Genomic DNA, 8,904 nt, shown 5'->3' on the forward strand with positions numbered 1-8,904 from the left:
AGCAGCAACTCGGTAGATTGATTGCAAACAAGCCCCATCTCTTTCCTTATGCAGGCCCGTCACAGGGTGAGTCCCCAGCACCTCCCATCATGTGTTGGAGCCTATTTCCCACCCACTGAACCTGCTATGTCCCATTGAATGTGACAGAAAGGAACGTGTGTCTGTTCTGCGTCTGAGCTCAAGTGGCCTTGAGGACTAGCCTGGGCCAGCTTGCGGAGGATGGAGACCACGTGCAGTGGAACCATGTCATCCCATCCTGGCCCACCTAGACCAGACCAGCTCCAGTGAGCCACCAGCTCTTCTGGAAAAAGAGAAAGCCCAGCCCAGAACAGCAGAACCACCCCCCAACCTGTAGACTAATGTAAAATGATCAATGTTTGTTGTTTTAAGCCACTAAGGTTTGGAGCTATTTGTTAGGCAGCCATAGCTAACTGATACAGTAACTAATTTGTATTTTTAAGAACTCTGTGCTGATGTCTCCCCCTACCCCACCCCCCAAAATGGAAGGATCAGAGACACAATACTCAGCATTTCTTGTTCAGCAAGCATCAAAAAGTGTTCAGTTCTAAGTTGCTGGATGGGGCAGAGGAGGGAAGACCTAAGAACATCTCACACACTGCCACCTGCTCTGTCCTTCCCACAGGAGGCTGTGCCAACAGTGGAGTCCACCGTGGTCTCAGGATCCCCCACTAGTGCATGACCACCAGGCCCTCCTGCTCCCTGTTCAAGCAGCTCCCGCAGCCTCCACCCAGCTCCCCACCTGTAGTAACTGCACTCAGCAGACCCTAATCCAGCCATCTCTTCCTCACCCTAGACCCCCAGCTCCGTATGTCTGAGGCTGTGACACCCAGGAGCTTGAAGCCCCCAGCATTTTAATCTGAAGTCACTCCCATTTTAGTTCCAACATGGTTTACACATTCTGTGGACACATCAAGCCCTCAGGCAGGCTGCACAGGTCCCCCAGCCTCCAGACAGCCTGCTCCCTCCAGGCCCTGCGTTTGTGGCTCAGGGGACAGTGGTCACAGGGCTTGGGGTGGGCTCTCGAGCTGGATCCTGCTCTGCCACCCTGGCTTTGCTGCCATGGGAATTAGAAACAGCCTCCTCCAGCAGGCATGGGCAGACACAGGAGGTCAGGGGCTTGTCTTAGCTGGATGTGAGCCCCACTCAACCCCCAGCCAGGGCCCCTGGTTCAAGATGAAACATGACATCCATCAGAACTTGAACCAGCCCAGGCTTTCCCAACCCTTGTCTCCAGCTATGAATGCTTTTCCTCCTCGGCCTTCAATGCCTCCTCTGGGAAGACCTCCCTGACCCCCTCTCCTGACCAAGCCCCTTGACTCCCTGGGAGTCCCCCCCTCATCAGCTTGTGCCTTGTCCTGGGGGTCTCTCGACACCTGGCAGCCACCCCCAGTAGACCGCAGTCTCCTCCAAGGGCAGGGAGGTGTGGAGTGGGGTCCTCTGGGAATCAGAATTAAGGGGAACCTAGAGGCTCAGAAAGGAGGCTGGCCTCCCTCACCTCTACTCTGCACAGCTGGATGTGCCTGAAAAATGAATATTCCCTCAGGAGCCTGGGGCACTGCCCACACGTGCACTTTGGAAACCCCCAGCCGTTTTCCAGGCCTTCCTGAAATCCCTCCTAGCCGCCTGCCTGCAATTCCGCCCTTAAGTCTCTCCTGGATTCCGTGACAATGAGCCTCCACCAGGTGAAGGAGTCGGCAGGGACCTCCCTGTCAACACCTCAGTGCTGGTCACCGAAGTGGGTGGCCAAGGACCAGTTGAGTTTGATGAGAGTGGAGATGGGACATGGGGAAAGTTCCAGAGTTGGAGACTGACTTGGGCATCACAGCCGGGACTCCAGCCTGCGATGGCAGTTTTCAGGTCTCTGGGCTACAGCTGGGAGGGCAGCAGACAAAAGCCGAGCTGTGGGTTTTCCTCTTTGAAGGGTTTCGCTGACCCAAGGGGGAAGGATGGGGTGGTACTTACAGGAAAGGGGATTGACTGGATTCTTAGAAAAACAATAGCCAGAGCTTACTGCTGGGGCAGAAGGATTGGGGTCACCAGCTGGCTGTTTGATACAGTGATTGGTTCCTGCTGCTTTGGAATTCAAGGGCAGGAGGCACTTTGGGGCCTCGGCTCAACCTCGGGCTCCCTGGCCCCCTCCTGAGCCCCCTCCCTGGATCCTATAATATGTAGGATGTTCTGATTGTCCATTTCTCCTTCCTTCTCACTTGACTTTGCTTTCACTGGAATGTGGCAGGGGATAAAGTCTTAGAGGCATTTATCTGAGCCATGGAGGGACCTTTGGCGGTAGGGGGTGGGGCACAGGAAACAGATAAATCATCTCAAGCTCAAAGGCATTGGCTTTCTGCTCTCTGCCTGAGGACAGCTGCTTGCTAATGATAGAGAGGGGTAGGGAACTGGCTTGGGTGGGGAAGGGAGAAATTCTGGATGAGGGCTGTTAGAAGAAAGGTCATCCCTGAAGGTAAGAAGCCACCTACACATAATCAAGAGATCTCAGAAGGGCAGTGTCAGAAGAATCCACAGGATCCCCATAGTCATTAGAACACAATCCAACTCCTTAGCTTGGCCAAACAGCACGATCTGTCCCCAACTTCATCTCCCTTTATTCCTACACTGCTTCGTTAGGGTTATTTGGGTGCAAGCAACAGAAATTAATGTTGGCTCACTTAAAACAAGTGGGCATTTATTGGAATAATAATAGGGGTGGTGGCAAAAGCTAGACAACCAGGGCAGGCACCAAGATGGGAACACCAGGTCCGTGGGACCCCACAGTTGGCATGCCTGGGCTCCCAGTGTTCTGTTTATATGTATGTCATTCAAGATTCCCTGAGTGTCCCATTGGCTGAGCCCAGATCACAAGCCCACCCCTGCTTGTAACAGAGGAAGGGTACCCAGAGGAAGGGCCTGGCCCAAGAAGGCACCAAGGACCCATGTGACTTCTGAAGAGGGAAGGCAGGTACCCCAGTCTGTCTTCCCAGCAAGAGAGAAGTTCCCCAGCAACATTGTCCTCAGTGGAAGGAGAGAAGTATCCCCAAAAAGGGGGGGGGGCAGATGTTTGCAGACCAAACCCATGAATGTCTCGTGTGTCCTTCACTCTGCTCCCACCACAGGGCCTTTGCACCTGTCATCTTCTCTGCCTTGAACATTCTGCCCCTGGTTCTGCACATGTCTGGTTCCTTTTCTTCCTTCGGGACTCAGATCTCACATCAGCTTCTCTGAAAGGCCCTTCCTGCCCACCCATTCTCAAGTTTTCCCCATCAGATCATCTTGATCCTGTTACGGAGTCCAAGCTCGCTCTGCTCACCACACGACAGGCCAATAAATCAGGAGACAAGGTGTTGAGACAAGGAATAATGACTTTATTTGGAAAGCTGACAGACCGAGTCCTAGTGTCCACAAAAACCATCTTATCGGGGGTCTGGATGCCAGTTTCTCTTATAGAACAGAGAGGGGGAGGAGGAGAGGAAGTAAAGTAAAATGGCCATTAATCTTGCAAGATATCTCCTCGCTTGGCCCACATCAGGGAGGGGATGTGTTAATTTCTTCTTTTCTGCGGCCATTCACAGGTGGGCAGGGATCCCTGTGGCAGGCCATCATGTATGTTTACAACTATAGACAGCATCCTTTTAGTGATTATAATAACAAAAGCAACAAAAAGCAAAGGTTAAAGTAAAAGAAACAGAGCCAACATGGAGTCAGATTTTGCTCTTCCCTGTTACAATCCCATCTTCACAGGTCTTCCAACCATCGAACATTACCTTGTTTATTAGTTTATTAATTTGTCTGCTTTGTATTGTCTGTCCCTCCCGCCACCAGAATGTAAGCACCATGAGAACAATGACTGTAGTTAATCACTGCTGTATATCCAGTGCCCAGTGCAAGGCTTTAATAAACATCTACCAGGGAAACAAACAAATAAGGACAAAGAGACCCAGACAGTGAAGGTTGCTTGGCCAAGAATGATCAGAGAGAAGATGTTGATGTCCTCAGAAATGCAGAAGCCAAACCTTGCCTGCTCTGGGGCACAGGATGGCCCCTGGTTAAAAGCATGGGCCCAGAGCAGATTGCCTGGGGCAGTGCTCAGTAACTGTACCTCAGTTTCCTCTGTGCAAAGGGATAACTCTCTGTGTAAAGGGATAATCATAATAATATATTCTCAGGGGCGTGTTTGTAGGATCAGATGAACTAATACATAGAAGGTGCTTAGGGCAGAGCCTGACATTATCATAATGCAAGTTGTTACTATTCTAGACCTTCTGTGTCCTTATCCCTGACAGATCAGTGCCCCATCCCACCCTCATGCCAACCAGGATGAAGAACAGGCAAGCAAGATAGTTATAGTAATAATCCAACAGACAGACAAACAAACTGCAGCATCATAAGACCGGAGGCCGGGAGATCCTGCCACAGTGATCCAGCTCACCTTGGCAGAGCCCTTCATTTATTTGCGAACAGCAGGTAACAGATGCCAGGGCTCCTGATGGCAGACATGCTTCCTTCCTGCTCACCCACATGCCCTAGAGCTGGGAGGGGAGATGTCTGCTGGCTCGCTGTGTGGTCATGGGTGAGTGACTGCCGCTTTGTGGACCTCGGTTTCCTCCCCTTTAAATGTGAAAATGAGAATCTCATATATGAAGTGGGTTGATGATTTTATTACCGAACAGGTGGGGAGCAGGTACAAATACATTGGTAGAAGTCCCTTTACAGTCCTGCTTCTCAAAGTTAAACTTTCCTTGAGTTCAGAATCACGCCCCCAAAATCTGGCTCATTAGTTCTAAAGTGGAGTCCTGGAATGTTCAACGAACCTCCTCGGGTGATTTCTGAGGTTGAAGCTGATAGAGTGTGATTGCTCATTAATGCCACTAGATAGAGCCACAAGCCCAGATAACGGTCTAACCCAGCGGGCTCCAAGCCCTGAGGCTGCTTCATCAAGAGTGGCCACCGGATGGCGCAGCCCATCTGCAGAAGGAGCCGCTGGCCTTTCTTTCTACTTGGGGACCACCACACCATTCCCACCTCTGCTTACTGGGCCTGCCCTTCCATCTCCGCACATCTAGGGGCGATTCATTAACGTATTCAACCATTTATTTGACAAGTATTCATTCAATACCTTCTATATGCAAACCCTGTTCCAGGTACTAGGGCCACAGCTGACATTCTAGTACAGGAGTCAATAATCAAACAAGAAATTAAAGTTAACAAGATTGTTTCAAGACAGTTGTAGCTGCTTGGAAGGAAAAAACACAGGGGGTGGATCCTTTCTGTGGATGGTCAGTCAAGGCAGGCTTCCCTGGGAAGGCAGCATCTGAGCTGAGACCTAGCAGATGAGAAGATTTGCAGGCCAAGAGGACAGGCATGTCAATTGGGTCCTCCAGGAAGTACATTCTGGGATGGGGTCAGGAGTTCAAGGAGTTTTGGAGGATAAGGCCAGAGAAAGAAAAAGAGTGGGAAGCAGGATGGGGCAGAGAGTCTCAGCCTCCAAGACAGCTCCTCCAAAAAGATCAAGTGGCCCCAGAGGGGAGCTCTGGAGCCCTGGTACCCTATGTGCTCAGTCATCGTCTGGGGCTTTGGCCAAACGAGCATGGTGTAGGCTCAAAAGCTCAGGCTGATTCCTACAACTGTAGGCAGTCAGCTCACTGGACTCTTTGCCACTGAACAGCATGTTCTTTCTTGAAAGAAGATCTATGGCTGTCATAGAAGGTTGCCATCTTTCAGGAACAGAGAGGAAGCCAGTGTAGCTGCAGATGAAAAGTGCAGGAGGGAGGAGACGGCGGGCATGCTGGTCAATTTCCATTTGCTCCTCCAGGTGGCGCTCCACCTCCCTCCCCCTCGGACTGCTGGGGCCAGCTCCTCCTGCGCTGGGGAGCCCCACAAAGGAGGGGAGGGAAGGAAGAGAACAAAGGAGAGTGTTTATTCCTGGATCCCGGGGCAGGAGGTCTCTCGGGCTGTCGTTTCTTTAAAGGCACCTGCTCTCCCATAACTGTGCCCTCCGGTCAACCTTCTGGGCCAGATGATCACGGTTCTGCTTCTGGCCCATTAGTCCCCCCTACCTTCCACCCACACACTTTGTATTTAATCCCTTCCTCACTAAGCTCTCCTGGAATTAGCCTCCTCCAAGAGTGCCATCTGCTCCTTCCTGGGCTCCTGACTGTACGGAGAGGACATGTCTTGGAATCTATAGGCCTGGGCCTAGGGTTGGGGTCCCAGCAGGAAACCGAAAGGTACCTGGGGTTCCCTGGCCCCAGAGAAGGTCCTGCTATGCTCCTCTAGGATGGAGTGTGTTGGCACACTCCTGTGCCCCCAGGACTGCTTCTCAGATGTCCCTGGGACCAGAGACAGAGACAAAATGAGGGAGGGCTGTGACCTCAGGCAGAGGGTCTGACTGGTGCTGATTTCTCAGCTAAGTCTTTCACTGTATCAGTCAGGAATCTCAGGTTGCAAGCAACAGAAACTCAACTCAAACAGACTTAAGCAAAAAACAAACAAACCACATACAAAGTTAGGAGGAGAGGCTATATTGACTCACAAACTAAAAAGCTCAGGATACTTTGGCTGCAGGCAGGGCTGGATCCAGGAGTTCAGCCGATGCCAGCAGGAGCTCAGCATCACCATTTCTGTTCTCTTTGGTGTAGTTTCAATCTTAGGAAGCCTCTGTCCTTAAGGGCTCCTCCACCATTGCATCACACCATTTATAGCTGAAAGTGTAGGCTACATCCCAAATACCTCCAGTGAATGTCCCAGAATTACTATCCACGGGCTCCAATGGACTCATAAGCCTCCTTCTGGACCATCATCTAGCCAGTGATATTGGATTTGCTTTTTAGCCAGGCCTGGGTCACATGGACCCACGATCCAGGAGGTACGTCACATCCACTGACCCTCATAGACCAAGAATTGGTTAGAGGAGGTTTCCTCAAAGGAAAATTAAGGGGCCGCTACCTAAAGGAGGAGGATAGGATCTTGGGAAGCAATAAACAACGGATGGCCACTATCTCCCCCAGGGCCCAGTCTTCTCATGTTTGGTATCTCCCATCCTTGTTTTCCCTCTTCATCAATACAAATTTTATCTTGACGTTGCTGTACCCCAGCACCTGGAACAGTGTTCATTAAAGTTTTCCTGAATGAATGAATAAATGAATGCATGGCAGAAACTGATGCCATATCCTGGTGTCACTTAATTGAAGCCTGTATTAATTTCCTAGGGCTGCTGTAACCAAGTAGCACAAACTGGGTGGTTTAAAACGTCAGAAATTTATTCTATCATAATTCTGGAGGCTAGAAGTCCAAAATCAAGGTGTTGTCAGACCCATGCTCTCTCCAAAGGCTCTAGAGAAAAATGCTTCCTCGTCTCTCCCAACTTCTGGGGCTCCTGTCAGTCCTTGGGATTCCTTGTCTTGCAGCTGTGTCACTTCAGACTCTGCCTCCATGGTCACATGTGTGTCTCTGTGTGCCAATTCCTTCTCTTATAAGGACACCAGTCATTGGATTAGGGCCCAACCCTAATCCAGTAGGACCTCATCTTAACTTGGTGATATCTGCGAAGACTCTATTTCCAAATGAGGGCACATTTACAGGTACTGGCAGTTAGGAGTAGAACATACCTTTTGGGGGGGCCCACAATTTTTACCTGTATTAGTATTGGCTGAAAGATGCTGCAATACCAACTGTATCCCCAGATCTCAGTGGTTTATAGTATTATGTCAAAGTTTTTTTTCCACTTACCAAGTCTACAGTGGGACTGGTTGCTTTCATTTTGTGGTTCTGCCACATCACCATGGAGCTCCCGGGGTTACCATGGCTCCCAGGGTGACCATGGCAGGTTGCCAAGGCAGAGAGAGCTAAAGGGATACACAGGGGTCCTGGAGTGTATCGCATGCACTCACCGACAAGTTCATTTCCACTAGATACTGTCTATGCTCTCCTGGTCCCCTGGGCCTTAGTCACTACTGGGCACTGCCACTGCTCTGCTGGGTATAATGGACACCTGCTTCTGCAGCTGTCACCATCTCTAAATGGGCACCAAGCACCTACACTGGGCACCAATGCCTTTGGAATGCCAAAACTACACAGATTGTGAAGAGGCACAGTCAAAGCTGCCCTGTGCCAGAAGTGCCCAATGTCTTACAAAGGTTTTCGGGAAAATGTTAAACCTCAAATGGGACAAGTGATGTAAATGAGCAAAACTGAGCTGAGTCACATGCAAGGCAATAGAGAATGGTGGGGACTGTGGCAAACCAAAGTACATGCCTCATCTAAAGGAGGCAGCTGCTGTTTAGCCTCAGCTAATTGTTGCCATGTGGACATTGGCACCCAGTATTGCCAGATTTGTGGGAATTTCTGAAAGAAAACCAGAAAGTCAGATATTTAGATGAAGTGTCCCAAGTTTCAAAGTGCTGTTCAGGCGGGATTCAGCCCACAGGCCACGAGTTTGTAAGCCCTGCTTCAGTGAGACAACTTTTTCCATTTTCACTCCTAGCTCTCTGCTCTCCAACTTGGCTCTCTGGTTATCCAGAGGACGTGGACCTGAGCCAAATGGGGCCTAGCCAGGAGGCAACCCCCTCTCGCACTGACCTCAGACTCACCCTCCCCCAAATAGCCAAGGCTTCTGCCTGGGTCAGGATGATGGGCTGGGCTCCTCCTGTGGAGCGAAGTCCTTCCCAAGGGGTGCCTTTCAGGTTGACTTCTGGCCAGCCAGCAGCACATGCCTGCCAGGCAAGCCTGTACTTCTCTGAAACCCACTGACACCCAAGCTGCAGAAGCTTTTCTGGTTCTTATGATACAGACCAGATTCATCACCCTGACTTCCAAGGCCCTCACAGGCAGATTGTTGCTGACCCTTTCAGCCCATGACTTTGCTCCTCAAATTGGTCCCTGCCCACCCCC

This window comes from Balaenoptera musculus, chromosome 19 (genome assembly GCF_009873245.2).
Source record: "Balaenoptera musculus isolate JJ_BM4_2016_0621 chromosome 19, mBalMus1.pri.v3, whole genome shotgun sequence".
NCBI classification, from domain to species: domain Eukaryota; kingdom Metazoa; phylum Chordata; class Mammalia; order Artiodactyla; family Balaenopteridae; genus Balaenoptera; species Balaenoptera musculus.